This window comes from Lissotriton vulgaris, chromosome 1_1 (genome assembly GCF_964263255.1).
Source record: "Lissotriton vulgaris chromosome 1_1, aLisVul1.2, whole genome shotgun sequence".
NCBI classification, from domain to species: Eukaryota; Metazoa; Chordata; class Amphibia; order Caudata; family Salamandridae; genus Lissotriton; species Lissotriton vulgaris.
The window spans coordinates 1,243,263,948-1,243,281,606 of record NC_141685.1 but is presented as its reverse complement, the minus strand read 5'-3'; positions in this window follow the sequence as shown (position 1 = coordinate 1,243,281,606).

Sequence of the window (17,659 nt, the reverse complement as noted above, 5' to 3'; positions counted from 1 at the left end):
AGCATTGGGGGGGAGGAAGTTTTAAGGATTTTGAAAGCGAGGCACAATGCTTTGAACTGGACCCTTTTGCCCACCGGGAGCCAGTGTAGTTTCTTCAGGGTTCCAGATACCGAGGAATGGCGCGGGAGACCCACCAGAGCCCTGGCAGCCGCATACTGAACTCTTTGCAATCTAGTGATTTCCGCTAGATTAGCCCCCAATAGGAGGGAGCTGGCATAGTCCAGTCTGGAAAGAATGGTTGCCTGGACGATTAGTTGGCGAGTGCGGCAGTCAAAGAACTTCAGAATGGGCCTGATGTTACGCAAGACGCCAAAGCATGTGGCGGCAACCTTTTTTGTGTGGTGCGTGAACTTTAGAGCAGAATCCACCCAAACTCCCAGGTTTTTGACACATTCCTTAGGCGTAGGGGATGGGCCTAGCGCATTCGGCCACCAGTTGTCGCCCCAGGACGAAGTGTTTTTGCCCAGGAGGAGAATCTCCGTTTTCCCGGCGTTTAATTGAAGAAAATTCGCCGTCATTACATTTTAGAAACACATTGAAATTATGAATTATTAATAAACACAAAACATTTCTAAAAAATAAACAAATGTTACTATTAATTACAATATATCGATATTTTTATACTACGATATTTTGTCTTTCTATATTTTTGCATCCAATATTAAATTACACATACAACGATATTTTTGTAATCGATATTTAATTATTCAATATACTTTTCCATCGATATTAAAACTTCGATATTCTCTCACATCGATAATAAAAAGTCGATATTAAGTGCCTCATTAGGATGATCCTGGGATATCGAAAAATGAGACCGCCTGCTTAAGGGCGGGGGTCCCGGGGGTGCCATTAGGATGTGCCCGCCACAGTGGCGGGCACATCCTGTATTTTTAGCATTGTGGCTGGCGGTGCTCTCTGCACCGCCCGCCACAATGCTGAAAATGCATTGCAGCATTTGCATAATGAAAGCGGCAGGCACCACGCGGTGCCTGCCGCTTTCATTATGCAAATGCAGAGGGGTACTATAATTATCCCCTGTGTGCACCCCCCTACTGTGCTTCACTCTGGGGGCCCACAGGGGGCCCCCAGAGTGAAGTCCGCCTGCCTTTCAAAGACATTGAAAAATGCCTATTATAATATGGCTGGCGGTGTCTGATAGACACCGCCACCATATTATTCCTATTCCGCCCCGGCCGCAAGGCGACCGGGGCGGAAAAGCGGCGGACGGTCTTTCCAACCGCCGTGGTCCCCCCCGCCATACTAATATGGCGGGGGGATTTCGAGCAAGGATGGCGGGCGGATTGCCCCCGCCAGGCTGGCGGTGGCTACCGCCAGCCTGGCGCGGGCAGTCCGCCTGCCATCCTAATGACCCCCTATGTCTGCTTAGCGGGGCAAGATGGCTGCTGACAGGCCGTAGTGAGCAGTCGCTCCTCTCCTTGCTCCTACAGGACGTACAAATACATGGAGAATGCCTCTGATCGCTACTGCTGATCACATAAAATAGCATGCTGTATCCACTGAAATTGCTATATTGTTTGCTCTTCTGGGTAGTAAAAGGCAAACCCAGATTATCAAGTGTACTTTGCTGGTTTGATTTGCCGCAAAAGAGTGTCTCACGTGGATGGCAGACCCTGGTGCAAAGTATGGCCCCTCGCGGTCTGAAGCCCCAGAAAGACCCGCAGTAGGAGAAAGAGGGGGAGAAAGCTATCTTTAGCGATCCTGGCACTGCAGCCCCAAGCTCCAACTTAAGGTCGATGATTCAAAATCGAAGAAACATGAAGGAAAACATCTCGGAAGACGTCGAGAGAGGTGAAAGAACAAAGGAAAGCGATGGAAAGTCAATGGAAAAAATGGAAAAGGCGCAGCCTAGTAAGAAGGGAGCAAAACGGCAGAATAGTGAAGCCTCTGGCAAAGATGGCTAAGATGGGGGAATGCGTCAACCTACCCTACACGAAGCCTTTGCACCTTCAGCCCCTACTCCAGCCTGTGTGTCAGTACCGAACTCGGCAGGCTCTTCTCCTTGGACGGCTCCAGCTGCAAACGGGAACGCGAGCAGCCGGGGGGAGCCGAACTTCGGTGATGGCCGGATGGGAGCCGCAGGCGAGGTTGACGTACAGATGACAGATCAGGTGTCACGATTGACGTCTTTCCCTGCGGCTGCGTTGGAGGACGCGATGACAGGGCAGAGTGAGCGGATACCTGATGGGAGAGGTTGGCAGGCTTTGGCAGGCGAGATTTCAGCTACGGATGTTAGCAGGAAAGAGATATCCTTGGACAACTCGGCACTGTGCGGTAAGGGGGCAGCGGTGAGGGCGGAATGAAACCTTTAGCGAATGGTGATGAGGAAGGCCAAAATTTATAAACTCTGACTCTGATAAATCTAGAATCTTTGGTTGAGACTGAGGCCACCACGGACAGCTGTGTAGAGGTTTTCTCGGAGGAAAGGAGTTTGCACACAACACCCACGTCACTTTAATCAGTGAATGCGCTGCTGCCCCCCTCACACACCCCAAAGGTATTCCAGAGGTGATTGTGGCCACATTAACGGATGAAGGTCAGGCAACGCAACGCAAAGATACCACTCCTATAGGCCAGAACTTGGGGTTAGGCTCAAAAGAACAGGGTAAACGATTACCTACTGTGCACGGTACGGATAGTATCCCTATAAATCCAGGGTCCCCTAGCGATGACTGTTTTTTTTCCGTAAATGATGACGAGGATGATGAGGAAAAGGGGGACTCTGCCTTGATAACGGAAAGTGACATTGGTAGTTCGGAATTAGAATCCTAAGCCTCCGAAGCATCAACACCGGAAAGTGTGGAAATTCCCAAGGCCTGTACCAAAAGGAGGGTTAGGAGCTTGAAGAACAGACCCCGTAACAGGTCAAAAATCAACATGAGCCCCTCACACCAGGAGGTGTCTAAAAAACTGGACTGGGATTACTCAGCCACTTCTCAGCTTTACCAGGAAAAAGGGAATAATCTGCCTAACATACAGCCTAACATACAGACTAACACCCCAGCCAAAGCAACCACGATGGATGTGCTATACACTACTTTAAAGCAAATGCAGGGGGAGGCCAGGACTGAATCACGGAGGGCAAAGCAGGCTAACTAAAAAATACAGGGATCATTACGAAAGGTGAATAAACTATCTATGGACATGGCGTCGAGGGTTACCGAGGTGGAAGCAAGAACTGAGAAATTGGAGGAAGACGTTGGGAAGTGGATGAGTTCAAGAAGGAACAAGAAAAAATGGCAGCCGGTGTACACTGGAAACTTGAGGATTATGAGAATCACCAACGGCGTAATAATGTCAGGATACTTGGGGTGGCAGAAGAAAGGAAGGGCAGGATGTGCGGGCATTTGTTATAAACTTGCTGAAAGGGGCCTTCCCAGCGTTAATGGGTTGGAACTGGAAGAATGAGTATACAAAGAGCCCATAGGTTTCCTCTTGTGCTAAGGAAAGGGCCGGCTAGTGACAAACCCAGGGCAATCTTGATATTCGTGGGGAATTTCTTATTGAGGTAAGAAATTATGGATAAGGCCAAACCTGAGGTTAGATGATCCTATAATGGTACAACGTTTTTTGCCCACCCCGATTTCTGCCACGCAAAAGTGGAGAGGAGGTGGCGAATGAGGCAAATGATAACCCCTTTCCAGAACATAGGTTGTGAGGCATACCTGATGTTCCCATGTCATCTTAAGGTGGTGGATGAGAGATAGATTAAGATATTTTTTTCTGAAATTAAGGCGCAAGTAGATCTAGATGAGTTGCAGGAAAGGAAAGGGGGTTCAAAAAGTATGACGGTGGCACTAAGGCAGACAAACCAGAAGGTTTAACGATAAGTAGAGTAGGATTTGGCTGAATGTATTTCTAATATAGTAACAGCAGCATTAAGCAGATCAGACATGGCATAGCATGAGAGGGTAATTAAGAGCGGGGGAGGGGTGGGTGGCACTGGGGCTACAGCTGTCACACATAGGTCAGGATTGAGCTATTTGCCTGTAAGGGGGGGACTGGGGGTGGGGGAGCGGAACAGGACACATAGTCTTTTGGTTGGATGTTTATACACAGGGAAGCACTGTTAAAGATTGGGTGTTTGAGGGGGTAAAGACATCGCAACAAGGGAGAATTGACAAAATATTGTTGGTTACTGGTGATAGCTTGCTGGGACAGTTATTGGATGTGCATTAATGGGTGCGCGTATAATTTGGTAAATGTTTGTGGACTAAATGACCGCACTAAGAGGCAAGGGAAGCCGGAGGTCTCTCAACGCTATCCCTGAATTGCTTTTATAACAGATTGCTTGTTGTGTGTTTAGCGCTATTTTAGACTCGCTCCTCGAGTACTTGTTCTGCATTTTAACTACGCTGTATTTTTAGCGTTTTTGCTCGCTGGCAACTTGCCTGTCTTTCCTGATCTCCCTCTACCACCTGGGCCGCTCTCAGCTGAGTATTGACGCTGAGAGCCGGTCCCGGGGAGGCGAGGGATCACAGCGGCCATCTTGGGTGTGGGGGACGCACTCACGCGCTCTAGCTGCCCTTAAAAGAGGGCTTAGGACAGCGTTTTCCTGATTACTTCATTTCTCACCCTCTGAGGCGGAAGCCGGAGGTCTCTCAACGCTATCCCTGAATTGCTTTTATAACAGATTGCTTGTTGTGTGTTTAGCGCTATTTTAGACTCGCTCCTCGAGTACTTGTTCTGCATTTTAACTACGCTGTATTTTTAGCGTTTTTGCTCGCTGGCAACTTGCCTGTCTTTCCTGATCTCCCTCTACCACCTGGGCCGCTCTCAGCTGAGTATTGACGCTGAGAGCCGGTCCCGGGGAGGCGAGGGATCACAGCGGCCATCTTGGGTGTGGGGGACGCACTCACGCGCTCTAGCTGCCCTTAAAAGAGGGCTTAGGACAGCGTTTTCCTGATTACTTCATTTCTCACCCTCTGAGGCGGAAGCCGGAGGTCTCTCAACGCTATCCCTGAATTGCTTTTATAACAGATTGCTTGTTGTGTGTTTAGCGCTATTTTAGACTCGCTCCTCGAGTACTTGTTCTGCATTTTAACTACGCTGTATTTTTAGCGTTTTTGCTCGCTGGCAACTTGCCTGTCTTTCCTGATCTCCCTCTACCACCTGGGCCGCTCTCAGCTGAGTATTGACGCTGAGAGCCGGTCCCGGGGAGGCGAGGGATCACAGCGGCCATCTTGGGTGTGGGGGACGCACTCACGCGCTCTAGCTGCCCTTAAAAGAGGGCTCAGGACAGCGTTTTCCTGATTACTTCATTTCTCACCCTCTGAGGCGGAAGCCGGAGGTCTCTCAACGCTATCCCTGAATTGCTTTTATAACAGATTGCTTGTTGTGTGTTTAGCGCTATTTTAGACTCGCTCCTCGAGTACTTGTTCTGCATTTTAACTACGCTGTATTTTTAGCGTTTTTGCTCGCTGGCAACTTGCCTGTCTTTCCTGATCTCCCTCTACCACCTGGGCCGCTCTCAGCTGAGTATTGACGCTGAGAGCCGGTCCCGGGGAGGCGAGGGATCACAGCGGCCATCTTGGGTGTGGGGGACGCACTCACGCGCTCTAGCTGCCCTTAAAAGAGGGCTCAGGACAGCGTTTTCCTGATTACTTCATTTCTCACCCTCTGAGGCGGAAGCCGGAGGTCTCTCAACGCTATCCCTGAATTGCTTTTATAACAGATTGCTTGTTGTGTGTTTAGCGCTATTTTAGACTCGCTCCTCGAGTACTTGTTCTGCATTTTAACTACGCTGTATTTTTAGCGTTTTTGCTCGCTGGCAACTTGCCTGTCTTTCCTGATCTCCCTCTACCACCTGGGCCGCTCTCAGCTGAGTATTGACGCTGAGAGCCGGTCCCGGGGAGGCGAGGGATCACAGCGGCCATCTTGGGTGTGGGGGACGCACTCACGCGCTCTAGCTGCCCTTAAAATACGGACAGGTCTCTCCGCGTAGCGGACGCGTTTGCGGACGCGCCGGATGCCCGCCGGAGTCACGCCAGAGTCCAGCCCGTCTGCGCCCGTCCGCGCTGAGGACGGGCTGCAGGTCGGGCTGGACCCAAATCTCTCATACGCGAGCTGTGGCTCTTCCGGACGCTATTCTCATTCCGACCTCCTGGCCCTCCGTCCCGCGTCCCTGCCCTGCTCCCACCGTTTCTCCCCTGAGGGGATCCTGCATTCCCACAGGTGCTGGGCCTGCTCGGCCTTCCTCAAATTTCCGAAGGATGTCTCTCCCTCTGCGCCCCTCCCGTGCACACAGCCTGTCCAACTGCGGAGATCTGGCTTTCTAATAAATGCTCGCTCTCTGATCAAGCATAATGTTGCATTTCACGACTTCGTCGACAGTCGACAACCAGACTGGGTATTCATTACGGAGACTTGGGCCTCTGACTCCTCCGGACATGATCTACTTATGGCTATACCTGACGGCTATGCCCTTTACAGGCAGGACAGACAACTACGTAGAGGGGGTGGCATTGCCATTCTCGTTAAAACTCCCTCTCTCTGTGTGATCAAACCTATACTTTTACCCCTATCTCGTGTGGAAGCACTCTATTTTTGTATTACCCCTTCTCCCTCAATTTCTTTCTCTGGGATACTTATCTATAGACCTCCTGGTACCAGGACCAGCTTTCCTTCTGAACTTATGTCTATTCTCGAACCGTATATCGGAAAAACAGCCTTTACCATCTTGGGTGATTTTAATTTTCACTTAGATGAGACCAACTCTAAAGACACTATCTCTCTCGTCGAATCCCTTAAAGCGTGTGACTTCATCCAGCACGTAAATAGTCCTACACATAAGGCAGGACATATCCTTGATGGTGTATTTTCCAACGACGATAGGCTTTCCACTGGTGTTCCATTACAGGTGGTCTGGTCCGATCATTTTGCTGTACCATTTGATCTTGACATCTCCGGCACCTGTTCCTCCAATCACAATACCACTCCCTTTATTCTCAGGAGAAACTTAAGGAATATCTCAGATGACACTATTGCCCCCCTGATCTCCACTTCCGAACTTCTATCTGTCACGGATGCTTCAGAGGCAGCCCAGTCTCTGACTGACTCCATCTCTAAAGCAGTTGATAAGCTTGCTCCCTCATCCCTATGCTATGTAGCACGCCTTAAACCTACTGCACCCTGGTTCTCTGACCAGCTCAGACTTATGAGACAGGGCTGCAGGAGTAGTGAAAGGAAGTGGAGGAAATCCTGGGACTTAAAAGATAGAGAGGCCCATAAATCCGCACTACGTGCCTACAAACACCAAGTGACTATCAAGAAACAGGAATATTTTTCAAATCTGACCAGCTCTCTTTCTTCTTCAAGAGATCTTTTCAAAATCGCTGACTCTTTATGTTCACTGCAACTTCCCGACCCAGTAGTCAGTTCCCAACAACTCTGTAACGATATCTCAGACTTCTTTCATAGTAAAATACATGACATTCACGTCGCCCTCGAATCCCACCGTCTTGCTCTTGATCATAATACTCCTCCTCTCATATCCAATCTTGATGCACTAGGCAAGGACCCCCCCTGCCTATTCACATCTTTTCCCTCCCTATCCCTTGAATCTCTGAATTCTCTTCTTGACAAAATTAAATCGGCCTCCCCCCTGGATCCTATACCCCTTAAGAAACTGAAAGAGTGCAGAACTCACCTTTCTCCTCTTTTGCTTGACGTATTAAACAAGGCCATCGCGCAAGGCTCTTTCCCTTCTATTTGGAAGAAGGCTATAGTCAAGCCGCTACTTAAGAAGCCGACTCTGGACCCGGCCATGCTGAAAAATTTTAGGCCCATTTCGCTTCTTCCTGCACCCGCGAAGTTGCTTGAGTCGCATTTGAATTTCCATCTATCTGCCTTTCTCGAATCTTCTGAATACCTGGACAACACTCAGCACGGTTTCAGAAAACATCATAGCACAGAGTCCGCCCTTACCTATGTGGTCGATAACATCCGACGCAAGGTGGACTCTGGCCAAACCACAGTCCTAGTTCTGCTGGACCTCACGGCCGCTTTCGACACCCTCTCCCCCGCCATCTTGTCATCTCGGCTAAGGGAGGCGGGTGTCACTGGATCTGCCCTGAGTCTCCTAATTTCCTTCCTGACCGAAAGGGAACAGAGAGTGATGCTTGGGAACCACCTCTCCCCTGCCAAGTCTCTGCAATGTGGGGTGCCACAAGGGTCGGCCTTAAGTCCGACCCTTTTTAACATCTATGTGGCCCCCCTTGCAAGACTTATCAAATCTCAGGGGATGGAGGTGGTATCCTATGCAGACGACACGCAGATTATGGTCTCTCTTGCTCACACCTCGGTTAAGACATCTGCCGCCAGCTTCAGGGTCTGCATGCAGTATGTGGCAGACTGGATGACTATAAATTCCCTGAAACTAAACGGTGAAAAAACCGAGGTGTTAATATTTGGGAAGAACCAGAATCTGTGGTCGAGCGAGTGGTGGCCTTCTTCTCTTGGCATCTGCCCCACTCCCTCCCTCTCTGCCAAAAATCTGGGAGTGATATTTGACACCTCACTCTCTATGTCCCTGCAAGTCAACAGGACCGTTGCTACCTGCTGTGGTGTGATTCGGGTACTCAACAAAATCCGTGGGTACCTTTCCCCCCAGGCGCGTAAACAGGTTGCAGTCGCCCTGGTGGGTTCAAGACTGGACTACTGCAACTCCCTCTATATGGAAGTCAACAAAGGGTTGATCCACCGTTTGCAGACTCTTCAGAATTCTGCAGCACGCTTTGTTTTGAATCTCCCCAAAGCTTCCTCTGCCACCTTAGCCAGGAAGGAGCTTCATTGGCTTCCGGTACAGCACAGAATTGCCTTCAAAATTCTCTGTCTCACCTACAGAGCATTGATGGATGGTCCTGCTAGTGCCATTGGCTCACTCCTCTCGCGCTATGTCCCCACAAGAAACTTACGCTCTGCGGGACTCTGCCAACTAGCTGTTCCCCGCATCAAATCTGTCAGATGGGGAGCCAGAGCCTTTTCCGTCGTCGCTCCTCAATTGTGGAACTCCCTCCCCATGGAGATTAAAACTCTCCCTTCCATCGACTCTTTCAAGAAAGCCCTAAAAACTTTTCTCTTTAAGAAGGCCTACTCATGATTAATTATCACTAGGTAAGGTCTTAAGTTGCTGTATTTAATCTAGGCGCCTTGACGCCCACTGGGCTAAGTTTGCGCGATACAAGATTCCCCTCATTCATTCATTCAAGGGGCTGCAACATGGTTGAGGTCCCTGAATGTGGACTTTGTATGTCTCCAGGAGACTCATATAGAGGGAGATCAAGGCCACTTGCTGGACCAGTTGGGGTTCTGCATACTAGCATACTCTAAGCAGGGGGCTAAAAACAGAGGAGTGGCAATCCTGTCAAAAAGAAGGGATGTCATAATAAGGAAAAAGCTCGAGGATTAGTGGGGGAGGTGGGCTCTCATAGAATATAAAGCTAATGAGGAGTGGGTTACCTTAGGGTGTATATATGGCTCGACGGAAGACGACCCGGACATCTTTGCTTTTATGGATTTGGAGCTGGCCACTTGGTCCCCAACTATTATCTTGACTGGGGACTTCAACATTAATGGGGCAGGGGGACTGGGAATGGTTTCCAATGGGGGATATCAGGGTAGGAAAAAGAGAGTGTGGCGATCATTATGCAATCTTGCAAGGAATAATGCCTTATTGGATGTATGGGGGACCTTAAAGTCTGGCGAACAGGGATTTACTTATTACTCTGCTCCACATAAGGTATGTGCGAGATTAGATTATTTTTTTGTCTCAAATGCTTTACAATCCAAAATTAAAATTGAGAGACTCCCTCGGATAATCTCCGATCATAACCCTTTGATTTTAACAGTAAAGCTTGGAACTAAAAGCCTGGATCGGGTATGGACATTTGAGAGAGCGTTGCTAAAAGAGGATGCTTATATTGTGCATATGAATGAATGGATCAGGAGCTTTTTGGTTATCAACAGAGGTAGCACGGCGGCTGGGAACAGGTGGGATTCTTTTAAGGCAGCTGTACGAGGGGAGACAATAAGCTTCAGTGTAGCAAGACAGAGGAGGGAAAGGCAAAGGGAGGCAGACCTCGTTAAAACTGTGGCAGAAGCAGAGGATGAACTAACTGAGAGTGTGGTAAGAGGCGCACCTTTAGACCAGGTCTTAATTAAAATAGCGATATGAAAGATGGAGGCGGAGGAGAGCATAGCTAATAAGGCAGCAAAAACATACCTTGTATATAGAGAGAGATGCTATGAGTTCAACAAATCTGTGGGCCGTATGCTCGCTATTTGGACGAGGCAGAATGTCTCTACGGGGCAGGTTAGGGAGATCCAGAATGATGCGGGAACGATAGTATCAGACCCAGAGGGGATACGAGAGGTTTTTCGAAAATTTTATACCTCACTATATGATCAAGAACACCCAAGCGATCTGTCTAAGATAAGTGAATATCTGAGGGACATCCCAGTAGCTGTCCTAGCGGAGGATGAGACGAGGAAGCTCGAGGAACCAGTCAGTTCGGAAGAGATCTTGGCCTCTTTAGTTAGTCTCCCGTCTGGGAAGGCTGCAGGACCTGACCAAATCCCAATGGAATTTTTTGCCACCTTTTGGGACGTAATTAAGCAGGACCTGGCCACTACAATGCAGCAGGCGCAGGCAGGAGTATCGATCCCGAGTAGCTGGGCAGGGGCAGACATAGCTTAAAAAAGGGCAAATCACCTAATCAACCTGGATCATATAGGCCTATAACTTTAATGAATACGGACACAAAAATATACTCAAAGATCCTTGCACTCAGAGTCGCTAAAGTTGTCAATACTCTTGTGAGTATCAATCAGCATGGGTTCATACCAGGGAGAGGTACCACCCATCATACCCGAAAAGTTATTACCCTGTTTGATGCCGCAGAGGTTGCAGGAGACCCGATGGCGGTAATGCTATTAGACGCAGAAAAAGCTTTCGATGGGGTCTCGTGGGACTTTCGGTGGGTTATTTTGAGGAGGGTGGGGTTCGGGGGGGCCTGGTGAAAGCTTTGCAGGTATTATATTCAGCTCCAACTGCTCGTATACGAGTAAACCTGGGTACACGATCCCATTTAACATTAAGAGGGGTACACGTCAGGGGTGCCCCTGCTCCCTGCTCCTGTTTGCCCTCTACATGGACCCATATATACGACGTATAGATTTAAATGACAACATCTGTCCAGCAGATAACCATAGGGGTCAATGTAAAATCCTGGCTTACGCCGATGACGGGGCAATTGTCACTCCTAAACCTGCCGAAGCTATAGGACTGGTCGAGGCAGAAGCACAACAGTTTGGAGAGGTGTCCGGATATGGTTTGAATACTGCTAAAACTCAGACTATCAAAAATAGTAAGGTGGACTGCTTAGATCATCGGGTGGTGCAAGGGGGAGTATACCTAGGGGTAACAATAATGGCAGACCAAGATAAAGTTGTGGAGGTGAACATAACACCAGTAATAAATAAAGCGAAGAAGGATCTAGACAGACTACATAATATTCACTTCTCAATAGTAGGTCGAACAAACATAATCAAAATGATCTCTCTCCCCAAATTTTTGTACTTATTCAGGGCCATACCTTTACTGTTTGAAGCAAAGTGGTTTAAGGCACTTGAGCACATGATAAATCGATTTGTCTGGGTGCATGGAAAGAACCGAAGAGCGCTGAGATTCATGGCACTCCCTAGGGTGGGCCCTACCTGATCTAAAGTTGTATTATTGGGTGGCTTCTCTTCAATATATGGCAGGGCTATTTGGAGGAGCAGAAAGGGAAAGACAAGATGGGTAAGGAACTTTAGCAATTTATGCATTGGTGCTAGGAGATCACGCTGAGAACTTCTTCTTGAAGCTTACTGATAATAATTATTTTAAGAGGACTAAATTTAAAACTGTTATGGCCGCCCATAAGATTTGGACCTCATTCACAAAAAAATTTGGTCTAGGCAGATTCAACACATACACCAGACTGAATAACAATCCCAATCTTCCTGGCGACATATTTTCAGGGGCTGCTTTCTCTGATTGGGTAAGTCATGGGATTAGTAAGATGGGTGATATCTTGGGTTCGCAGGGGATGATGCAGTTTAGTGGTCTGCAGGCAATATACGGTCTGGACTCAACCCATTTTTTTTAAGTACCTGCAAGTTAGGAGTTTTATGGGGACAAAAACTGGAGGGGCGGCGGGATTTGGCTCGAACCCTATTTTGGATATTATACAGGATGGTACAGACTGTACAATTAAAAGATTTTATTCTGAATTAATAGAGTCCCAAGTAGATGATCTGGAAAAATGTGTAACTAAATGGATGCAGAACATGGGGGCAGAGAAGGAAGTCTTTCATAGATCATTGGAATTAGGTCAGAAACTACTGTGCTCAGCACCACTTCAGGCACAATATTATAAGACACTGTATTTTCTGTATCATACACCCGCCAGGATAGCACAATGGGGAGGGGTAGCTGGTACCACGTGCCCAAGATGTGATAGTGCCGAGGCTGACTTAGCCCATATGCTTGCTACATGCACCCATTTAAAAACTACCTGGGATGAAATTGAGATATTCCTTAAAAGCTCATTAAGGATAGAGATTACTTTAACATCGGCAGTGGTACTTCTTGGAATAGTGGATAATGCTATCCAGACACAATATGAATGCTTTATCTTCATGGCGATGGCTGTCTTGAGATTGTTTATTACCACGGCTTGGTTGGATCGGGTACCGCCCACATTCCATCAATGGCTAACGAAATTATTAGCTATTTATAACCTTGAGAAAGCAATCTATGCAAGATGGGGGTAGAAATGGCAAGAAAGTAGGAAAGGAAATTTGGGAATTGGCAATACAAAAAGGGAAGGAGAAGGATTCGGGGTAGGAGGCATGGAAATTTAATGTGTCCAGGATTTAATTTATTTTTGTGTTTTGTTGTATCCTTGCATTGTTTTCTTTTTTTTTATTGTGTATACTTTGTAGTTGTGTTTTGTATGTTTTGCTATAACCTTGCATTATAATCTTGAATGAATATGTGTGCCCTGTACAACAAAAAAAGGGGGGGGGGAATCTGAATAGAAATATTAAAAAAAATGAAATATGTACAACATCTGTATAGCCAATTATCTGTAATGGTTTACTAGTGCATGGTGTACCTAACCTGCTGTTAATTAATCCCAGTGGTACTTGCATACTGCAGGAAGTCGTGTTTCTTGCAAGCAACGTTGGTTCTAGTAATTTATAGTGCTGATGTCACTCAGGTTCTGCATTGTGCCCTAGGCGCTATGCTAGTTCCATCTTGCAGGCGCCTAATGCATGGATCTCCTACTCTTTCTGCCCTCTCGATCTCAGTCATATATCTCCCTCTCTCAGGGTAGGGTGAATAGTTATCAAAGCTATCCTGGAGGCCCCCTTATCAAACCCATGATTCTCAGTGAAGGCCTTGGGGATGCGCAGCCTCCCTAGAATTGTCACACCAATGAGGAGCATGTAATTGGCGGCTCCGGGTATCGATGAGGTCAGTTTCACCTTAAAATCAAAAACCCTCAAAAGTAGACTATTTGGGAAACAACCACAAAAAGGCATGTTACCGACAAGTTGCGATATTTATCGCTAAATAGGCTTAGTGGAGATTTTTTTATCTCTGCCTATCGCTGGATATGTTAGCGGAGAAAACATGCTATTCTCAACGTTTTTCTCCATTGTGCTAAAATATCCAGCAATAGCTGCGAAATGCGTGAATATCGCTGAGAATACAGCGATATTCACGCATTAGCGACGAAATGCTCTTAGCCATGTTATCCACCTCCCATTGGATAACATGGCTAAGAACTGGTCTGAGCAGGCGTTAGTTTTTGGCGATAGCGGGAATTTTTCCATCGCTACGCCTGCCTTGCTAATAGACGATAGCGACGTAAGCGGCTGCTTTCAGTGGCTAACAGGTTGGGTACGCCCACTTTGCATTTCATTAGCGATAAATATCGCTGACATGCAAAGCGGGCCCCAAACCGCTCGCTATCGCCTAAAAGCTGTCGCTAACATCAGTTAGCGACAGCTTGCTAATAGAGCGATAGAATTATCGCTGCTTAGCGGCTGAAAACGGACGCTACACCGGCGATAATTTCCTATCGCCCCCCTTGGTAATATGCCCCATACACTTTTAGCAGCAAGGATGCTCCTTAAATGCTTCTGAAGGAAAATCCTTGCACACAAATGATTTGGGGAGTCGCAAATTGGGTACCACTGCTATTCTGTTCACACTTTCGCCAACCCGGACACTGATCTACCCTTCAGAGCGTGCAGTCATAGTGTGAGGGACAAAGAGTCAATGGAGATGCATGGCCGCCAAAGTTCAGTTTTTCTCAAATAAGCATGGCGTGCAGTCCTGCTCACAATGTGTCAGAGCCAAAGACAGACAGCAAAAATAACAGGGATAAGTATCTGCAGATTGCAGAGCCCATGAAACAGCACTGGTAAAGTGACTACATTATATCTTCTTCCAGTCTGAAGCTCTTGAAATGAGCTTCCCCTTTCCTCTTTCTCTATCTTTCTCCCTCTCTCCCTCTCTCTGTACTTCTTCTGATTTTGATCTAGTCACTTTTTAACAGAAGCCATGCTATAGCCTCCCTTATGAAACAAATTGCCCCATAGTACAAAAGTGCAACAGAAAAACGTTGCCTTTTAAGTTAACAGCACAAATATTTTCCATAACCCAACCAAATCATATTACTATAAAAACACTTCAAAAATAAAATCATTAATCATGTGTGAGATCTGTCACTCCACCAAAGCAGGTGGATACCCCACGTCCTTTCCTGTGTCCACAGGGTAACTGATTTAACAGATGGCCACCATTACTTATACCACTTAACTGATGACACTGTACAAAAAGTCCCATTTTCTCTAATAGTTTTCTCTGGCAAGAAGTTGATTTTTAAGTTCGCCCTACGCTGGGAAACCCTATTACCTGCGATCTGTTGTGCAATATGTCCTTTGAAATACAGGTAACAGTTACGAGGTCGATATTTCAAATGCTTGCAACGGAGTGGCTGATTACGATGTTGGGCGGAAACTTTCCACCGACTCCATCTTAGAATCGGATCCGACCGACTTGCAGGCAGTGGTTCCACCGAAACCGATTACGCAAAGTCCCATTGACTCCTATGGGAGCCCCTTTCTATCCGATATCCTCATGGGGAAATGGGTGTGTGTGAGGAAAACCCTGAGCCCTGCCACAGGCACCCCATTGTGCCAGCCACACAGTGCAGGGTTTTACAATGCCATTTAGTTTCAATTCATATAAACAATGTTTTTGTTTACTGTTTGGTTACACATTTTGCCAGGGTTTTTTCAATTTTTTAACTGTGCAGCTTGTGTATGCATGTATGTGCTAGAACAAGACAAAATCACAAGTTTAGGCTGGCTATGATGAAGTGCGAGCCAGATACTGGTACTGAGTTAGTCCTGCTGAAAGAGCTACCTTCCCAAAGTTCGGTGCACAGAGTTCAATACTTCAGGAATTCACAGGAGGAACTCAGCTGATAGTAGCCAAAGGTCTAGGAGCTGAGGCGGCACCTATTGATGCTCAAGAACTCTCTCCAGCAGAGGCCAGTAGGGCTCACGCAGGTCCAGTGGCTGATCCAGACAGGTCCGTATCCAGGCAGGGCCAATTACAGCAGTCAGCTAGGCAGTTGCAAGGATTCCTCTGGAGCTTATTGTGCCCCTGTAGGTCACAATAGGAGGGCAGCCAACTGTGGAATCACTCGGGTTCACTTGGGATGAAGAGTTCAGGCCCAGTCTTTCTTCTTAGAGAGCAGGGCAGTCTTCTGGGGAACAAGGCAGGCCTCAAGCAGTAGCCCAGTCCACTGGGAGAAGAAAGGCAATCCTTTGAATAACAAGACAAGCCTTAAACATCAGGGCGGTCCTCTGGGGAACAAGGCAGGCCTCTACCAGCAGGGCAGACCACTGGTATTAGCAGGACACACCTTTGAAGACCAAGGCCGGCCTCAAGCATCAGGCAGTTCTCTGAGAAAAAGACAGGCCTCTAAGGAAAAAGGCAGTCCTTCTGTAATATCCACAGGTCCATGAATGTAGTGATGAGTGGCTCGGGAGATCTAATATTTATATCTGGTGCCACCCTTTGAAATGGGGGTAATTTATAGTCCATCCCCACATCTGGTTATGGAAAGTCCTTCCTTTCTTCCCCTGCCCTGGCTCCAAGTGATCTAGGCTGACAAAAGGAGCGTGTCATGTTCCCTTGTGAGTATGCTGGAGGCAGCCTGTTGAAATGTAAGTGGGCCAGTGAACAAATCCATACCTCCCATTCTAGAAGGATGGCCCTTTCCCAGCAACATCCAGTTCCTATTCACTTTCTGGACCCAATACACATTTCTGACGGTGAAGAAATTAATAGGCCGAGGTAGCTGGAAACTTCTAGAAGGCCTAAGAAGGTATCGGGCTGGAAATTGACAACTTTCTAAAGTGGGATTTTCAAAATTGTAATCTAAAATCTGAATCTACTATTAGAGTTTTTAAATGACAATAATTTGAGTCTGAACATAAAATTTCTACCTCCTTCAAATCAAAAGTTAGCACTAATTAAATGAAAAGGTAACCCAATGTGATCCTATGGGAAAAATAGGCTTTAAAGTAGTGAGAAACGAATTCTCACTACCAGAACATGTAAAACTTAAAAACACATGTGCTACTTTTCAATGGCAATACACACTGCCCTGTTATTCTATTCAAACAACTGGCTAAGGATTAAGATAGGTGATGGGTCCAGACTCTCTAGGAAGCTGACAACCACCAGAGGCTTAAAACAAGGGTGTGTTCTGGCCCCCCATCTTTTTAATTTGTTTTTATCTGACCTCTCTCAAAGACTGGACTGTACCAATTCCCATCCACCAAAGCTTGGCGAACTGAGACTTTCGCATCTCTCATACGCGGATGACGTGGTACTAATGAGCCAAACAAAGATCGGCCTGCAAAGATGCCTGAATGAAATGTCAGTTTACATTTCAGAAAACAAACTTGAAATGAACACATCCAAAACAAAAACTATGGTGATTGGAAAAAAACAGTTAAAAAAACAGACAATCTGGCTTAATGGAATCCAACTCGAGGAGGTAAAAAAATACAAATATTTAGGCCTTTATATTGACAACTCAAGAAATCTTACGGAGCATAAAAAATATATGTCTCAGATATCAAGCGCACTAACATTTTCTTTCAGCCTATTAGCCAAAAAGCTGAAGGGCCCCTCCTATAAACCTTTGCTCGCCGTTATGAAGGCAAAAATCCTGCCAACTCTAACATATGCCAGCGCGGCCTTCCATGGCGAGGATGGAGCGCACCTAAACCAACTAATAGCTTCCATCTATAAAAAAGTATTCCAGATTCCAAGGTCAGCTTCCCCAGCCCAGGTTCGTCTGGAATTCGGCCTTACAAATGAAGAAGTTGGCAGAACATACGCAACAGTGAAAACCTAGTATTGATTCAAGCTAAACGCTGCTACATCAAAAATCAACGAGGCCATCTGGTCTGAACAAAACCAAGATAAATCTTCTCCTTTTAATAAATACCTTTGCAATTCCCTTTTGGCCACATGTACGACAGAAACATGGAACAAAAA